General features: G+C 43.7%; 1 protein-coding gene across 5 annotated transcripts in view; it reads right to left on the bottom strand.

Moving 5' to 3' along the window:
• The window catches only part of Enox1 (ecto-NOX disulfide-thiol exchanger 1), a 549,637-nt gene that overhangs the window by 419,790 nt on the left and 110,479 nt on the right, over nucleotides 1-19,368 (bottom strand). For 4 of the 5 annotated variants that reach the window (XM_021202858.2, XM_021202859.2, XM_029541528.1 and 1 more), the window contains exon 2: nucleotides 18,273-18,357. The gene's annotated coding sequence lies outside the window, so the exon portion shown is untranslated. Of the gene's footprint in view, nucleotides 1-16,611; nucleotides 16,650-18,272; nucleotides 18,358-19,368 lie in introns of those variants that run through there. The other variant, XM_029541529.1, reaches the window with a different exon arrangement.

The raw sequence follows: 19,368 nt of genomic DNA, 5'->3' as shown, positions 1-19,368 counted from the left end.
GCCATCATTCTCAGCAGGACCACTCTTCTCCTTAGCTGCATATGGATGGAGTCAGAGTCCCTGCAAAGGCTCCTAGCCTTTCCCGTGATGACTCTCCCTGTGCTGCAGCACTTACGGGTGATGTGGGTTTTAGGACAGGATCTGCTGCTCAGGTTCAGACCCAGAACACTACTGTCTCTATGGGCCTCAGCTGGCTCCACATCACACTGAATCCTGAAAACCAAAACAGACCCAAGTTTGCAAGTGGCAAGTCAGGGCATAGAGTCCTATCTCCTGTCGTGTCGCATAGGGCTGCGGTCTTTGACAAGTGATCACAAGTGGAGAAAAGAGGCCAGTCCATTTATTTACTGAGCAGCGCTTTGGTCCATCATGTATGGTAAGATAGTGAAAACAGCTTCCGTTCAGTAGAAGATTATAGCATGAGCCTCTACAGTTCCTCGCAGTTTCTCCTTTCACAGGTTCTTTATGCAAGAGAGAGAATCCTCAAGTTGACTCCCTGACCCCCATAATCCTAGACCTGTCAGAACAGCCTAGCACAGTCCAGACTCCATCTTCTGTCTGACGAAGGCTCCCTGCATATTCACCATCCTGCAGAGAAGCACTCTAAGCTGAGGTAAACCAGTGCATGCCAGCTCTTAAGCTCCCCTACCCATCCCTGCTATTTCCTACGTTAACACAATGAACTTCCCAGCATATTGAATCGATACTGAGCCGGAATGCTTCCGTGCTGAGTGCGTGTGTTGACGCTTTGGGCAGGGAAAACTTATTGCCTCTGAGGTCTTAGAGCCAGGGTATCTGGATTTGAGTCCCGGCTCCGCTATATAATAACTATATGACCTTGAAGAAGACACCTGTCGGACTGAAGATCAATTCTTTTTTCCCTATAAATTGAGGTCAACAGTAACAAGCATTTTTCCTGCCTCAAAGGGTTCTCACAATTACACAATGAGGAACACTTTGTAAACTACAGAGCACAGTGTGAACTGAAAACCACCACCCTGTCTGTGTTATGGTGCTCCCGTGTGCTGTGACTCCAGTAGGATTCTTGGACCACCATCCCCAGATTGGCAGCAAGTCCTGGCCCTCCTCCCCGGCTCGCCCACCAATGCCCTCTATTTCACAGACCTAGACCAATGTGCCACAGACAAGCTGCATCAGTACAGCCACAACATTCTCCGGCAAATAATGCCCTCCAGGACACCAACCTCAGGAACCAGCCACCATGAAACCCAGTTCCACCCTTGGCCCTTGCTTTTCAGTTCATGGGTATTGCTGATAAGTTCTTTATGGGAATCAGCCTTCATTGTTTGTTAAGGGTCAGATAATAATATTTTTAGTGTTCCAGGCCACAAATTTCTCTGCAGCATACTCTGTTTATGAACAACTCTTTAAAAAATATATTTTTATAATCTCCTAGCTCTAGAGCTAGGGGAAGTGGCACACACCTTTAATCCCAGCACTCAGGAGGCAGAGGCAAGCAGATCTCTGAATTCTAGGCTAGCCTGGTCTACAGAGTGATAGCTAGGGCTACACAAAGAAACCCTGACTCAAAACAAATGAACAAACAACAACAACGTTTCCTAGCCCTTAAGCCTTTAAGAACTGGTTGGATATTTCCTAGAGCCACAAAGCCTGCCCACCCCTATTTCCTGTGTGATGGAGGGGTGTTTATTGTTGGTTGTGGGGTAAATGGGTGCTAATTAGGGCAAACGAGGCATCAGGACCCACTGATTCCTTGTCACCCAGACCCTGTGACTCAGTTCAGCCTCCAGGAAATTGCCTCACTCCTGGCGTTCTGTCAGACACCCCAACACGTCCCTGTCGATCAAACGTCTTTGTTAATACTAAGCCATGGGAGTGATCAGAATATGTCCACAAGTAAAGCAGGCTCAAGGTTCTTGGACTCAGGGTCTGACTTTCACGCCCCTAAACTGTCTAAGACAATTAGAAGGGCACTATGCTCTCAGCACACGGGAGCTCCGAGGTTGGAGTTACCCACCATCCTACCAGGCAGGAAAGAACTGCACCTCTGGGCCAGTCACAATAGCATTACATTTATTAGCTACTATTTTGGCTGATTTTGATTTTGTAAACAAGAAGGGGTGAGGTGAAGGGAGAAAGGGAAACCGAGAGAAGAAGAGAGGCAGGAGAAAGGGAACATGCCAAGGGAAAGAGTAGAAAGAGAAACCATTGCAGAACAGTTTGTCCAAATGTTGTTATCTCATAGTCAGGTTATTTTCACTCAGTACTTAACTTTAAATTCATCGCGAACTGCCCTATGATTCTAAAGCAGGATTCCATGTCTTTCCCGGTTTCTAAACAAGTACGGGGCTCTCCCTTTTGATGTTTTCCTTTATCAGCGGGATACTTAACTTTGACGGGTCTTGACGGTCAGGCATCCTCTGGATCAAGGCCTGTAGAATACCTAGTCATTGATAAGCCTCCTGGGACCACAAATGAATGAGACAAATGAAGACATCTTTCCCCCATGGTTCATTATCTCTGCTCTCTACTCATTCGCAGGATGAAGAAAGGCATGAATTCAGGACTCTTACCCTTTACCAACCTGCACTACTACAGAAGTTCTCCTCTATAATGAGTCACTGCCTACAGGGCAACTGAATTTAGCTCATCCCATGCACCCACTAGTAGTTGGTTCACAAAGAGACAAAGTTCTGGATCATATAGTGGTAGTGATACTGCCACCGACAGAATGTGCCAGCTGAGAGCCTTTGTTCCTTACCACTTAAAGGTCGGTGATTTTGAGAGGAGGAGGTAACTTAGAGATACACAGTGGGGAGTCTTCTGGCAGATAAGGAAGTTGAAGGCAACTAAGTCTTGAAGATATTGTGTCAGAGAGAAGATGCTTACAACTTCCTTCCTAGGACGCCAGAACCGACTGCTGCCAGTGAGGGTGAGCATCTGTACCTTGCAGACAAAGTGACCCCAGGGTCTGAAATGACTCGACTTCTTTCCTTGACGGGAAGGTCTTGGGAGACCTTACTGTGAACTGATGGAAGAGGCAAGAAGTTGGGTTGCCAGCATCCAGTGATAAGGTTCTGATGACCAGAGAAGGGAAGAAAAGAATTGGTTGGTTGGTTGAAGATGTCCAGGGGAGAGAAAAATCTGAAGTCGCCGTGGAAATGCATGGCAGATCCTCAAAACAGATTGGAAGGGGGCGGAGAAAAGGTCACTGCAGAACCAAGGATGACTGGAGCTCCCTGCCTGGGGAAAGGATGGATGGCTGTGTTTTCGTTGCCAAGACAACATGGCTAAGAGGCAGCCTGAGAGGTCCCAGAGCCCTCTCTGGGAGGCTCTTGCTCTCTATGATTTTGGGAACAGATCTTCTCCCTCTTAGAAGTAGAATACATCCTCTCTTACTCAAAATGTGTTCAGCACTGAAGCGACCCCAGTTGAAGGAGGATGCTGTACACTGCAATCATGCTTCAGGAACACATATTATTCAGCATTGGTGGTGGAAACAAACCTTGGTTAACACTTAATCCAAACCCATTTACAGGAAAGACAAATACAAGCATTTCCAACATTTCCCTTTGTGCATAACTTTTTTAAACACCGGAAACATTGCAGCAGAGGTCTGCCTTGCTTGTAGAGAACATACAACACATTCCCCTCCACAGGAAACTAAAGATACCACAAATAAACTTGCAAACATATATTTCTTCAAAGCATTAATTTTTAAAGCGGCCAAAATTGCTAACAACCAGGGAAAGTACCGATTTATAAATTATGTTCTCAGCATATAGTATACATTGTGAATTTGCATGCATATTAAATGCAAATAACCAGAAGAGCATAACATTAAGGTTTCAAATTTATATGTGCAAAAGACAGTAAATTCTAACATTAAAATTCTTCCCAGAAAAATATTAACTCCCCATATCCCATGTGACTGTCACAAAGTCAGCTGAGTGGTCTCAGTGCAGAGCTCCAGAAGTCCATAGCCTAGGACCTGGGAAAAGTCCTATTTCCCAGGCTGGGGATGGATAACACCCCAGCTGGTAAAGTGCCCACCCAGCACACACAAATCCCCGGGTTCAGTCCCGCATACTCTGGCCACTCTGTCCCAGCAGCATGAAAAGCTCAAGGTCACTCTTGGCTACATGCTGAATTCAAAGGCAGCCTGGGCCACAAAAGACCTTGTCACCAAACAAAAACCCAGTTTTCACATAATCCATGTTCTTATCAATTCATAAGATGAGGCAGATGAAGCCAGTGGCATTGCATGGGACAGAGAAAAAGAGGCTATCATTGTCCGGGCTTTCAAAAACAGTATTCTGTTAGTTAAGATCTGACAGAAAAATTAGAACATCAATAAAACTGCCACTCCTGTGTCAATGAAAGAATCAGATCTCTGCTGTAAAGGTGGGAACACTGAGGAACCAGGCAAAATGCAACCAGCTCTGCTCTCTGCTCTGTCTGTATAATGAAGTTAAGAGCTATGTGGCTGCAAAGGTTGTGCATTGACTTAGTGAGGTTCTATGAGTGTTGGGGGCTGACAACAAGCAACATGCTACTGTGGGGTTTTGTTTGCTTGATTTATGTGTATGGGTATATAGCCTGTATTTTCTGTGCATGGAGTGGAGACAGGAGCCAACAGAGTGTCAGAGCCCCTGGAACTAAAGTTAGAGATGTTTAGTGGGTGCTGCCAACAGAACTCTGGTCCTCTGGAAGAGTGACAAGGGCTGCTAACTGCTAACCATCTCTCTGGCCCCTGAGTGTTTTGTTGATGTTAGGAACATCTGCAATCATTTGAGGTTACGGAGAGGAACCAACTCTGGGTATGTGAATGAGCCCTGTCAAAGCAAATGAAAGCAGGAAATGCAAAACCTGGGCTTCCAGGAGGCCAAGAAATTGTGCCTCTCCACTGAACCATGGAAAACCCGGACAGGCTGCCTTCCTCCTCTACAGGGTTCAGACCCAACACAACACCAACTTCTGCCAGAGTTTCCTGACTATGGTCTATGACTGAGGATTGGACTCACTAACCAGCTCTCTCCAGTTTAATCTTGTGTGGATCAGTATAGACGCACACACATAATTTATATACACATGCGAGGCCGTGTATGGATGTATAGACAGATGGAAGAACAGACTATTAATAGATTCTTTTTTTGAACAAGGAACGGTTACTGATATAAAATGCAAAGGACCTTGGAGTTTTTATTGTTATTGTGTGGTATATGCATAAGCTTTAAAAGAACTGATCCTGAGAGCCATTTACCATGTTTTTTTTTTTGGAGCAGGACCTCTTTCTGGTGAGGCTTGCTGACCCACTAGCAAGCCTTCAGGGTCTCAGTCCCTCCCTCTACACAGCTGGGATTATAAGCACATACCTCTACATTTGTTTTGCTTTTTCTTTTTATATTGGTTCTGGGAATTAAGCTCAAGTACTGAAAATCACTTACTGGTTAAACCTCCTCTGGGGAGGTCCTTGTCTGGATATTTTCTTTTAACACAAGGGATTATAATCCATGCTGATTGGTGGGTCAAGGCTGAGTGATTTTAATTGCAATGTAAAAACTAATGCTTTCTTGGTTTAAGTAATTCTCTCGCGTTGGATTGAAAGCCTCCTACCTGGAACTCACATAAATGGTCAGTTCTGGGATCTGTGACTGACTGAGAAGGCTCGGCACTCTACTGGAGGAACCTGAGAACACTTTCCAGCACCCACACGGGGAGGCTAACAAAAACCTGTCACTCCAGCCTCAGGGGATCAGATGCCTTCTGCCCTTCTGCCGGCCTTTACAGGCACATACACACACACAGAGAAATAAAATATCCATGAAAAGATCTTTAAAAATAAATAATGGCATGGTCTGGAGAGATGGTTAAGTATACTTTCTGCTTTTCAAAATAGTGGAGTTTGGTCCCCAGCATGCATATTGGACATCTCAAAACCTTCTGTGACCCCCATCTCGAGGGGATCTGAAATCTCCAGCTTCCGTGTGACAGGCTCATGGACATTTTTCTGGTAGTCAAACACATGCTAACACATGCCAATCTGGGGCTTTCTTTTTTCCGTGTTTATGCGGTGAGTTTTCTATGGACGCTATACTTAACAAATGACCTTGCCCCTTCATCTAGAGCCTGCAATTAATTACAAATGAGACTACCCACTCTAAGGAAGTAAATATCCATTTATAGCTTGGGCAAGCAAGCTCATGGCTTAATGCTACGTCAACCACTCCTGTCTTTTGTCCTTGAACTTTCCGAGAAGCAGCTCACAATATTGCTTAGGCAGCTCTGCCTCTCTCCTTCTGCAGGGCATGGGGATGGGGGTGGGGGATGCTTAGCTATACAGCTGCATCTGGATCACCTGTGCACTCAGGTGCTTCCCAGATCCGTCCTTCCCTGACCTTATCACACCCGTTTATTTGTTGCTGTCAGGGGTATCTTCAGGGAGCCTTGGGAAAAGATGAAGAATTAGGATTGCATTACAAAAAAAAAAAAACAAACAAACAAACAAACTGATTTTGTCAGTTTTCTGTCTTCTGCAAAGTGGTTTATGGTGGCAATTCAAGACAGAAAGAGAAGCAGTCTATTCTAGAAGGCGTTTGGATATTTGTTGGATAACCCTTTGGACATCTTAATTTTCTTTCTGGTTTTAAAATGGTTAATTAGATGGTTTTAGACTGGTAGATGGGTTTTTCTGCAAGGCAGCAAGCAAGGCAGCCTTAGCTTATCTGTAGTCTTTTTCAACTGTTACATCACCCAGTCACCTCCTCCCTATAGCCCCTCTTCTACTGCATCAGTTGTCTCCTCTAAGCTGTTTACAGTCCACAGTGTTACCCCAAATGCCATTTTGATCATGGCATTTACCCTCAAATGTTCCAAATGTTTCTCTTTAAATTAGATTTCCACCCAAGACATGCAACTCCACCCTCTTCTTTCCAAGTGACCCCACCCCCACTCCACTGCCTCCTGTACCTATTCTACACACTACACAGTGGGGAAACCCCAGCTCCTGTCCTGTAGCTATAGGCTCATGTTCTCTTTTGAGTCTCTGCCTGGTACGGATCTCCTGTAAGATTACAAATGACACCCCTTCATTTGTCACTGGGAAAGTTCAAGGGTTGATGGCTGACCTCAATCCCACCTCTGAATCATTAGCTTACGGTGGTTTTGCACCTTTCCTGATGCCGATCCCGTTGGGCTCACATCCAGCAGAACCTGATGCCAAATGATAGTAACTAGCTGGAAAATAGCTCCCCCAGCCTCGTCTGAAAGCATCCTCTACTATTACCTTTTCTTATAATGATGTCTCAAAGGAGAAACCCCTCAAAGGTTCTTGGAAAATTCTCTTAGAATATAACTCCAAGTGAGCAGATATTAGGCACACATATTCGAATATACTTCTCATCAGGACATGTGCATTTGTTACATATAGTCAGGAGATATTTTTGGTAGAGTATTTTTAATATTTAATAGCCATTAAATAAAGAAAATATGGGCCCTGCCCCATACGGAGCAGGAAGATAACACTCTAGAATTTTTAGCAAGTATTTGCAATTGTAATCAGCAATGCGGGGAGGAAGAATATCAATGTAGCTCAATCATCACTAGTAAAAATGTAAATTTTTTTTTTTAAAATTAAGATGTTAACGTTCACCTGACTTAGTCTTCTGCTAATGTAAGCTGGGGCTGTCTCCCAGGATTCTGAGTGTTTTAACACCATCAAGGCATGTCAGAGATTCTTCCAAATTATTCAGGGCTTACCATGCATTATTCTGGGCCTCTCGGGAAATGAAACAGGGTGAGGCAAAGCAAGGGTTTGGAGAACAAAGGGAAAGATGAGGCAGAGACCACAGGCTAAAAGCACAACACCCCTGTGAGGGCTCTAAGAAGCCAGGAGAAATGAGAACCAACAGCGGCAATTACCTGAGTGGCAAATTTAAGCACCATTGCTTTGGATCTCCCATGCTGAATACAGAGGGTACCAAGTGGGCAGTGCTCACAGGCCTCTCCCACAGTGATCCCCACATGCAAGCCTTTGTCCTTTCACAGCTAATAAACTGTCAGAGTGATGGCCTGTCCCCACTCCCTTCCTACAGAGGATACCAAAGACAACAGGAAATCATTAAGTGGACTCATAAAATGGAAGCTACAGTTCTCTTTAATTTCAGCTTCTCGTTTGGCTTTGGCTTAAAAGATGATGTTTGCGATCTATAGGTTTACTGTTATCTTATTAGTCATAATCCTGGGACACATTTGTTGAGCAAAGGAAAGGGCAAGCCTATACATTCTTATTACGATTTTAATTGTTGAAGAGCATGGAACAGTGGTTAGATAATTTGATTTTTGTTTCTGAATTACTGCTTGTGCAGTGTCTCACTAACACTGACAGTGTGGGTCAGGCTTCTGATACTGTAACAAAACACCTGTCATTATCCAATTAAAAAAGGAGAATTTACTTTGATGGATCAGCCCACAGGTTTCAGTCAATGGAGAGTTGTCCCCATGGCCTTGAGCCCTTGTATCATGGTGAGAACAGGTGGCAGAGAGGAGAGATGTTTTACCTCTGGCCATAGGGCAGAAAGACAAGATTAATGCCCAGGGTCCCAACATCCCTTACTGTTATATTCCCAATTATTGCCCACCAAATATTCCTCATGTCTTAAAGGCTCTATCATCTCCATTAAAGCCACAGCCTTAGGATGCCACTTCGACACATGATAGTGACCAGCAAATCTGAAGAGAGAATCACTAAAATCTTGATCAAAACATTGGGTTTTGCCATTTGAGGCAAAACGATCTTTGAAAAATGCATATTCATGGAAACAAGCTCAAAATTCTGAAAAGAGGGCTGGTGAGATGAGCGACTGTCGTCAAATCTGATGACCTAAGTTTGATCCCTAGGACCCACACGATAGATGGAAAAGCCTGACTCCTTTTACATGCATGGCATAAGAAGTACATGCCACCCACTAATGTGCATATTTGTGCACAAATGCAACATGAAGGTTTAAATATAATTAAGATTTTAAAAATATAAATAAATGATTTCTGTAAGTCTTATGGACAGCACCATAATTGCATTACATGCCCACGAATAAGTCAGGGCTCTAGAGAGGACACTTGTGTCTGGCCAGACAGTATGTCATGATTACATATCCTTTCCTGCATTACGTGGGGTATTCCCCAGAGCTAGTCATTGTTTTATCTAATTAGAGTAACTTCCTGTGAACTTGTTATGTTTCCTCCAAAGCCTCCCCAGATCTTTGGACCTCCTCTTTTGGTGTTGGCACACAAGGGGCTTTACAGGTTTTATGTCACCATCACCAACATCACCTTTCTACCCACTACAATTCAGATCAGTTGACCCCAAGCCCGGCTGCTTGGCTGGTGCCTTCTGCCACGACCTCCGGTATTTTGTTCATCTGGTACTCTTTCTGAGACAGATTTTGCATATTAGCTGATCCTGCAACTTATAGGAACACCATCTAGATTTATAAAGTTTTAAGATTGTGTGCTTCTTCTCTTTTGATCCCCAAACTCTTACTTTGGTTATAGGAAATGTTAAATTCCCTCTAAATAGTTTTCAGTGCTTCATCCCACGGTCTCTCCCTCTGATGTTGCTATTTTTGGATACTCAACCACATGAACACATCTTATTGGTTAATTGTGTGTGTGTGTGTGTGTGTGTGTGTGTGTGTGTGTGTGTGTGTTTGTACTCATAGACACACACACACAGGTGTGCATGCAAGAGCTTTCGTGTGCTGCCATGAGCAACTAGTGTGTGTTGTCTTCTATATTTAACTCTCTAGGCAAGTTTCCTAGCATTATCTTCTAATCTTTACAAATTCTGTGTGTTCCGTGGCTGTGAAAACTTGTTTTATCTCCCTGGAAGTTTTTTTTTTTTTTTTTTCCTTAAGATGACTATTTCCTACATTCTCCAAGTTTGTTTGTTCTGAGTACATACCTAAGTTTTTGCCTCTCGGGAAAGACGTTTTCCTTAAGTCTGATGATCCCTGGTATTTAAGGGTGATAATCTAAGGCTGACTTTTAAGAGTGGAGAACTGGAACTTGAACAGGAAGTCACGGGAGTACTGGTGAGAGCTGTGGATTGGCATGCAGTGGTCTTTCCTTTAAGAAACCTGAACATTAGATTCTTGGTGTTTATTTTCAAGGCAACTGCTAGGGAAATCCTCCACTGTCTGCTACCGGGGATTGATTTCATCCTCAGGGTACACAGGCTGGGAGGGGGCGTAAGGAGGTGCTGTGGTTTGGGAATTTGGGAAGTCATTATTTCCTGGGCTTATGACTGTATTGAACACTCTCTTTAGCTTCCCTTGATATCGTCTTTCACTCATACAGTCCAGAATCTTCTGTTGTATCCTCTCTACAGACAGCATAGAGATCTCCTTCCTCTCTCACAGCATCGGAGAGATAGCTGCCTGCTTATGCAGAGTTAGCCTTCAAACAGTGCTCCTGACCACGACCTCTCTCCACCTTCACAGTCAGGGATCCTGACTCTCAGATCTGAGCTGTTTCATGGTTTCACTGTGAATCTGGGATACTTTCCTCTGTCCTCCTCTGCCATATTGAAACTCCATGTTCTCAGTGCTTAAGTCACCACACATCCAGCTACATTCCAACTTCCAAAATATTGTGTCTGCTGACTCTTTTGTTTTCCCAGGTGTGTTCCCTTAAGAAAAATCCCTCAAAAGTCATTTCCGTGATACTCTAGAAGGGTCTGGAATAACATTTGTACACGTATTCATCTTTTGGGGGAGGGGTAAATTTTCTAATTGGTTTTCCTTTTACTGAAGACAGATTTCTTTTTTCCCCACATAATACCTTGATTCTGTTTTCCCTTCCCTCTGCTCCTCCCACCTCCTCACCCACATGTGGATCACCTTTTTTCTGCCTCTCACTAGAAAACAAACAGAATTATAAGGGTCAATAATAATATAGTAAGATAAAACAAAACTTAACATGCTGGAATAGGATATAACAAACCAACAGAAGAAAAGAGCCCAAATGAAGGCATAAGAAACAGGCCCACCTCACTCTCACACACAGTGCTCTTACTGACTTCCCTCAGAGGACACTATGGAGACACCAGAAAAGAATTAAATGAACTCATAAAATGCAAGCTACGGTTCTCCTTAATTTCAACTTCTTGTTTGGCTTTTTCATTGTATATAGATTCCTGGGTCTCATCTGTATTTAGTTTTAACCTTAAACCTCTGGATCAGTGTTCAGTCTTTTAACATTGAGATTACTCAATTTTGTTTTCAACATGAAGACATTTCTTCCAATGTTTAGAAGGAAGAGCTGGGGCATTTGGGTGAAGCTCAATTTGGAAACTGCATGTTCTTATACAATAGTACATCTCATTGCCCTAACAATGTACTGCGCATTGTCAGAAATAAGAACATAGTCTCAAAGGGAAAAGAGTTCTTTGTATTGATAATTGGCCGAAAAGAAGACATTCAGACAAAACAATGGGATGCTAAGAGCCAACGCAAAGGTGGGAAGGATTCCATTCTGTTTTGAGAACTGAGGGTTCCAGACATTTATCTGCAGAGGATGCAGTGCGCATAGCAGACTGTGACTCAAGTCTTTGTGGACCGTATGCACCAACCAGGCCTCTTCACATGAGCAAGAAAACCCTTCTGCATAAAACACAGCTGCGATGAGTGTCTTAAGTTTCTCCATCTCTCACCAAAGTGGATCATCAAGACCTTGAGATGTTTTTTTAAATTACTTTGGTTTCCTACCATCTTATGAGAGGAAATAGAAAACTTCATACTTAAATGATGTTCAGGTGTTGAAGTTATACTCTTAAGGAGGTTGAAAACACCATTGTTCTTGAGATTATTGCAAGAATAACAACTTTGGTATTGTGCACCTGTGACTCTCTGGGCCCCAGTACCACTCGTTCTATTAAAATAACTCCTTCTAACCATGTTGAAAGCAACAACAACAAAAATACAAAAAGCAAACAAACAAACAGCAAACAAATCATTATTACCTGAAGGACAACTGGCTTGAATTGTATGTACATATGTACATAGGTAAATGTTCGTATGTATGTATGTATGTATGAACACAGAAGACCTCTAAGTAGAACAACAGACATATCCAAACTTCAGCGATACAATAAAAAACCAAATCTGTTACCCTTTTAGAGGTAGGGACTGGTGGAGGTTAATTTAAGTGTAAGGAGTGGCATAGTTCTTAGTAAACAGCAGTAGAAAATTTATTCTAAAGTACAACAAGTCCAGAGCCTTGTAGACAAGGAGAAAGCACTGTTTCCTAAATAGGGAGTTCTGTCATTACAGTGATATTTCAAAAACATCTCTTAGTGCAGCATAGTTATGACAGTCAGGACTTTCAAAAGCCACTCAATGACCCAGAGACACAAGGTCACTGAAAGCTGGCCTGGCCTACCGACAGAAGTATGAGAGGGGTCATTTCTAAGCAAGAATCAATGAAACTGAGTGATCTGCATTTACAGTACTGCAGACACGGGCTGTCAAGACAAAGGAATCCAGGGAACTGGTACTAACCATGGGCCTTCCACCAGCTTCCTTTTAAACTGAATCCCTGATAGCCTTCCACCAGCTCAAGAAATATCTGCTGAGACCTACTATGTTTAAGGCACAGTCTTGTCTCTTCCTTTGTTTCGTTATATTGCAAACTACTGCCAAAAAATAAGAAATAAATAAAAAACCCCAGTTAGTTGATTTCACAGAGTGACCAATGCTCTTCCTTAAGAACAACACATTGATCTTTTTTATAGACAGCAACGTTCATTCTCCCTTCACGTCTTCTTCCCATGTGCACAGTCCCATCGACTTTGGAGCCAACTCAATGCGAGAGCAGAAGAAAGGCACTGAGGGAGCAGGGTCCATTAGGCCCAATATTGCCTCAATTACTTTAATTCCATTAGTCCTGTTCATATTACTTCTCTAATCAATATCTCTCTGCAGTTATTCATGTTTACCCTTTTTCAAAAATCTCACATAATAGGATTATGGTCTTTTGAGCTCAGGGGCAACACAGCATCATAAATACATTTTTTGAGTTTGTGATTGTCTCCAGGTCAGCAACTGAGAGGGCTGAAAGTGAATCAAGTTTTCCAGAGATCATTTCATATTATACTTTTAATATCATATAGGTGCTTTTACCTGTCGAGTCATTTGTTACTCCGTGTCAGAGACAATTACGTGCGGCTTAATAGCTGAACATCCTCTTCCCGTGTCTAAACCTTAGGGAAGTCCATCTGATTTCCACTTAAACCCACAATCTTTTCTGCCCTTATGCCTGCCTTTTGTTCAATGCAGCCCTTCTGCCTCCACTGACAGTTCTTCTTCCTGCAAGAGCTGCATATGGATAGTACATTAACCGCTGCATCTTCCCCATGACAACGAATCAATCATGGTAACAGCCTCACAAATTACAGGAACTCCATTTCCCTCCGTTCTCTGGGCAGGCGTCAGTGCACTGTCTGTTAGACATGAGAAGCTGCTGTTTCAACATAGACGGGCTCCACGAAAGGATATCAAGCCCCCCACCCTTCGGCATGGGAGTATTGTACTGTGCATTTGAAAAAAAAAAATAGCATGTGACTCAAAGGAGCATATGAAAATTTTGATGGAGATGTCGTCGAAAGTTATCCTTTAATTCAGAAGGGGCAAAACAAAATAATCACTTAGGAGTAAAGTTTCCATAAAACAAAATAGAAATGATGAGAAGTCTCGAAGGACAGGGAGATTTTGAAAATGGAAGCTGAGGGACTAATGTACGAAGCGCTCTATGAGAAACAGCAATTCTCCCTGAGCACAGGACTTAATAGAGGGACTAACAGTGAGAGGTGGCGGCCCGGGTTTCCTTTGGAAACAGTGGGTTGAGGATTATAAAGAAAGAAGACATATGCCCTTATAAACCGTCAGTCTCCTGAAATGGGCAGGATGCATAGAAAGCAACCGCATGTGCACCATGAGATAGACAGGCAGGCTCAGCTCTGGGTTGAAGGATCTGATTTCCAGCATCCTATAGAGCCTCATCCATCGCCCTCCCCTCTGTAAGCTCCAGGGATATCCAAACAACACGCAGCACCCCCCCCCACACACACACACACACACATTCCCTCCCTGCAGATCCATCTCCTCTCCTCTGGAATGTTTTCTATTCCACGATGGCAACGTCTTCCCATCCTTCCAATCTCCACTCCTTTATGATCTGCTCTATAAAAACATTCCCAAACTCCTTCGAGCCAGTTTCACTGCCCTGCGTCCTGTCTGGAAAACATGTGTCATATATGGCTGCACAACATCGGCGGCTTTTGTGTGACTGCCCGTCATCGTCTGGACGGTAGCGTGCTTAACATTTTCTCCTGGAGCAATTTTTTGGTACATGACAGAAAGGTGATGCGTGAGTGAATGAATAAAGCAGGGGAAAGGGGAAGTGAGAAAAGCCTCGGACAAGTCAAGAAGAAGCGGAGGAGATGTGGAAAGGGGAGTGGCAAGGGAGTCTGTGAAACATGAATTCCAGGAGCCGGACAGACCCTTGTGCTAGCTACATGCACGGAAGAGCAAGAGATGGGGGAGACTGGCAAACGTCTGAGCTGTCTGAGCTCCCTGCGAGAAGCCCTCCGTGGCTCTTCTCCTCCACTTCTAATTTTCCAGCTCAGGATCACTTAGCTCATAGATTTTAAATGAAACAAAGAGGGTGCCATGGGAGAGAGACAAACCCACAGAAAAAAGCACATGCTTAGGTTCCCATTTTTAACTTATTTATGAGCAAAATTTTTCATAAGAAAATAAGAAGCTTAGATAAAAAAACTTGATGCAAAATATGATTTGTGCCTGACATGCTGACACACACACCGCACAAGTCAGGAAGCCAAATCACTAAGTCTCTCTGAGTTCAAGACCAGCCTGTCCTACGCAGCAAGTACAAGACCAACTATGGCTACATGAGAGTCCCTACCCCCAAAACAAAACACCTGTTTAAATTAAGATACTTCCTGTAATACAATAAATAGCCTTTATGAGGTTTGTGTATTAAACTCCACCAAATTAATTATTAAGAGAATATAAAATATTAAAAAAAATACTCAGTTTTTAAAATCGCAACTAGCAACAAATATTAGTATCCCTTGAAAGTTCTATGTCTAAGGTCTCAAATCTTAGATGAGTGACACTGAAGAATGCAGAACAGTAGCAGAGAAAAGACTGGGCGACAAAGTCGGCTGGGGTTTAAGTGCTAGAGGGGTCTGGAGTTTTGTTGCTGGGCTTTTTCCATAAGAGAGGAGAACCTACTAGAACCTTGCTGCTACAGTACTGCACAGTGGGGTCCTCCACCACCCAGCTCGTCGGAGTTTACCATCCAGCATGTAACTGCTCACCGGGCTCTGAGTGCAGCCACATAGGGCAATCCCACCAGCGCCCTGATGGCATCACCACTGGACTAAAACAAATTTGACTGTTTTCACTTTAAGGAAGCCTTCTAGACATTTCCACCAACCAAACAAGGGAAGTGCACACGGAACACTCCGGAAGCCCTTAAATCAACGGCAGTAAAGTCTTGAAGAAAGCAGCTGTGGAGGCCAGACGAAGCTGTGCATTCCTCCGTGTCATTTGATGGGGCACGTTGCGTGCACCGTAAATAACTGCTGTGTGATTCACCAACTTACTGAAGACGCACATTGACAGGGAAGAGAATAACACGAATTTGTGGTTCCATTTCACACTGCACTACCTGCCCCCAGCTTAGAAATCCAATTCTGTTGGAACCAAGACTTGCTATGGGACAGACTCATCCTCATCTTCATCCCTAGGACCATGGAAACTCCAGTGGGCTCACAATGCCTGCACAGAAGGGGTTCCAATGGGCCCGCAGGGTAGGCATTCAGGAACCCTGAGCCTGAATCTGACCTTTCGTATCTAGATATAGCCTACCATCTTAAAATAGCTCATCCTGAGCATAAGAGAACTCACAGGTCTCCCAACCTGTCCGCTCATTCGAGATAAAACTCTGTCCCCAGCCTTCTACGCTTCTCTGCCTGAGACCTCCTCTTAGCTCTTGTAGCTAATATTTTTCTACATCGGCAGACTTGGACAGAAAGCACTGAGCTAAGAGGATGTGAAGATTTCACAAACAAACAGCTCTAAGAATAAACAGAGCCATTAAGTTCTACCTGAGGATCAAGTGTCTTAATATCTGACCAATGCCCGTACCTGAATGCTCAAAGGGTGGCTTCTGATAATTTGAGCTGAAGAGGCACAGAAATGGGAGAAGATGCTATGGGGGCCGCTTCATGTCAGGATAACATTTATGAATTAGGAGCTAGGAAACAGCACATTAGACTTAATGAGTGCAAAGTGAAACATCTGCGAAGGAAGACTAGCCCAGCCATGATTTAAACTGCGCTGGATTGGCTGCAAAGATACCTCGAGGGGCTGGTGGAGGCAGCATGCAAATGGATGCAGACTGGACGCCAGCGGAGAAGCAAGGACCACTCATGCCAGGAGCTATACGCGCACTTTAAAATTCATTTTCTATGTAACTTTTTTCAAGAGGCATCTTGTCTGTTTACAGGGTTGTTTAACTTGGACTATACTGAACAGAGCTCACCTTAGCTAAGGGTGGGTATGACGCCCGCAGACCTCTTGTATAAGTGCATGTTGCTTTTCCTGATTCCATTTGGTCGTGATCGATGTGGTCTTTCGCTCCTTCCATAAATATTAAGAAGCAAGAAGGGTGTTAAACTTGTTTGGGGATACCAACAGAAGTACCCCTTGGACAGTACTGAAGTTGAATTGTGTCCCTCCAAAAAATCATATATCCTGCACATATGAATGTAATTTGCCTTAGAAGTGGGGGCCCTTGTTGGGGGATGGTTTTGTGCACTGTGTACTCAGACCTGATTACTATGACCAGAGATCTAGTCGCAGTCTGGATATTGAAATTATCAGGCATCTCCTTTCTCAATGTTGTGTAAAAATTGTTCACCGCCACCTCTGATTGGTTAAAAAAGAGCTGATCAGCCAATGGCTGGGCAGAGGAGAGAGGAGGCAGGACTTCCAGTCCCAGTGAGAAGGGGTCCCTGGTGAGGGACCAGAAGAAAAAGAGATTTGCCATGAGGGTGCTCCATGAAGAGTTGTCATGAGCTGGTTGCAAGGGGAATCGCCAGGAGGCCACTAATGGGGCAGGAGCAGGCAGGACACGACTAAGATGTCAGATAAAGGGCCACATGTCTGGGTAGTAGGCAGCCACAGAGGGTTAAACTAGATGGGGGTTAGAATACCAACCCACCTATAGTGCCGAGGCTTATAATAAAGGTAAGGTCTCCGTGTCTTTATTTGGGAGTTAGAACAAGTAGGAAAGCCCCTGAAGATGAGCTTAAGAGTGGGTCATTAGGATCACCCCGAGATAGGCAGACATAAAAGGAATATGATGGGAAAAGAAGTGGGCAGAAGGTGCCATCTATAAGCCAAGAAATGCCTGGCATACTAGAATCTCCAGCTGGAACTTATTCTTCCTCACAACACCAAAAAGAAACCCTGAGCACACCTTGATTGTGGACACAGCGTCAAGATCTGAGACAATGATACAGATTAAATTACCAAAGAACAAACCCAGCCATGAAAACTGCCATGGTCAACAGGGCTCTGGATGGGGGGGGGGTCGTTTCTAACCGGTGCCATGGTGCTGTTCTCTACATCTATGTCAGAGTTACAAAGGTCATATGAGAAAGAGATGGTCTGGCTCCAGTGGGGACGTCTAATCCTCTGAAAAGATGATTAGAAAGAAAAGAAGGCAGCCAAAGTTAATGGAAAACTAATCTTAGTGACCTGTTTGGGCGAATCAAAGTTGTGAGGCATGCCTTTAGAAAAAAAAAATCAAAGGAAATTAAGAAGTACAACTTCAGATAATGTAGCAAAGAAAAGACCTTAATTTGAAGTCTTACTATTTACATATTTACATTACTGTTGAAAAGATAGATTTCTGATAAAGTAAAAAGGAGGAAGAATAGCAAAAATTCTACATTTACTCTGTAGAAAATGGTCCATGGTCTCCCGTGGCTGTTGCGTTTCAGCACATTTGGTTTGCAGAGCCTCTTCCTGCAGGTGTGCCCTGGGGGTCAGTTATATCACTGACCCCTGAAACAAACACCACTGTGCAACATACACTAAGAGAAAGACATCGGGCCGTGGGATGGAGTCAGTTCCCATACAGTGACATCCTGACGTCAGTCCTGCTCATCATTTGTGCCCCACAGACCATGGCTTTACCTGAACGCCGTGAGTCAGTCTCTCCCTCTCTCTCTCTCTCTCCTCCACGTATTGTCAATACTTTATCATGCTGGCTGCCAAGGACCTGTAAAACAAAGGCCATCTGGTTAGAAGAAACTTCAAACATCAATTTCCAAGCTGATTGAACATGTGTAAGCAGATGCAAGGTTTCACATGAGGAACTTGAGCTGGATGTTGCCCTTTCTATCCCCGGACCATTCCAACTGAATGCCCTTGCAGAAGGGCTCTGCACCATGCTAACCTGGGAACAATCAATAACTGTGAAGGGCTCACCATAAACACGGCCTGTAAGCTGTCAATCTTTCTCAGAATATTTCTGCTGTAAAGTAGCCCTTGTTGTTAAAGTTTGCCACATTGAGTCTGGTGTTAAGGCCAGGGCCTCAGTAGTACCTAACGTGGGGGAGGCAGATGATGATGATGATGATGATGATGATGATGATGATGATGATAATGATAATAATAATAATAATAATAATAATAATAATAATAATAATAATATCATCCTACCGATAGACAGATAGACAGACTAAAACTCAATTTCCCAGAAAGGATTTCAAAGCCCTCTTTTTTTTTTTTTTTTTTTTTTCTGAGCATGGTCTGTATGCAATAACAGCCTGGACAGAGAGCCCACTGAGAGACACGCAGCAGTAGGATCTGCAGTTTCATGAGGCCTTTGGAAGGTTCCCAAGCACACTGAAATCTGAGGAGCTTGGTTTTAAAGTCCCTCAAACACCATGCTTGTGGTTCGTAGGACCATAGTATGGAGTGTCCCAGATTTGAAGCCCACTATTTCATTACAGGCAAGTGTGTAAATCTGAGGACAAGTGGCCTCCTGACCCCTCCAAAACCTTCTGCTGCTGCCTAAACCCCCTTCCTTTTCCAAGACACATAGATTAACTATGAGCAACATCAAAAAAAAAAAAAAAAACCGTGCTAGTAAACACTGGGCAGGAACAGGAAAGGGGATGTCGGGGATGTCTCCCAAAGAGTCAAAAGATGGAAAACAGGAATTACAGCACAGCATGGTTGCTCTAACAGAAAGTTATGCTTTGGGTATGCGTGTCCACTTGGAAAG

The sequence above is a fragment of the Mus pahari genome, chromosome 8 (genome assembly GCF_900095145.1).
Source record: "Mus pahari chromosome 8, PAHARI_EIJ_v1.1, whole genome shotgun sequence".
Lineage (NCBI taxonomy): Eukaryota > Metazoa > Chordata > Mammalia > Rodentia > Muridae > Mus > Mus pahari.
This window is presented reverse-complemented; position numbering and strand designations above follow the sequence as displayed.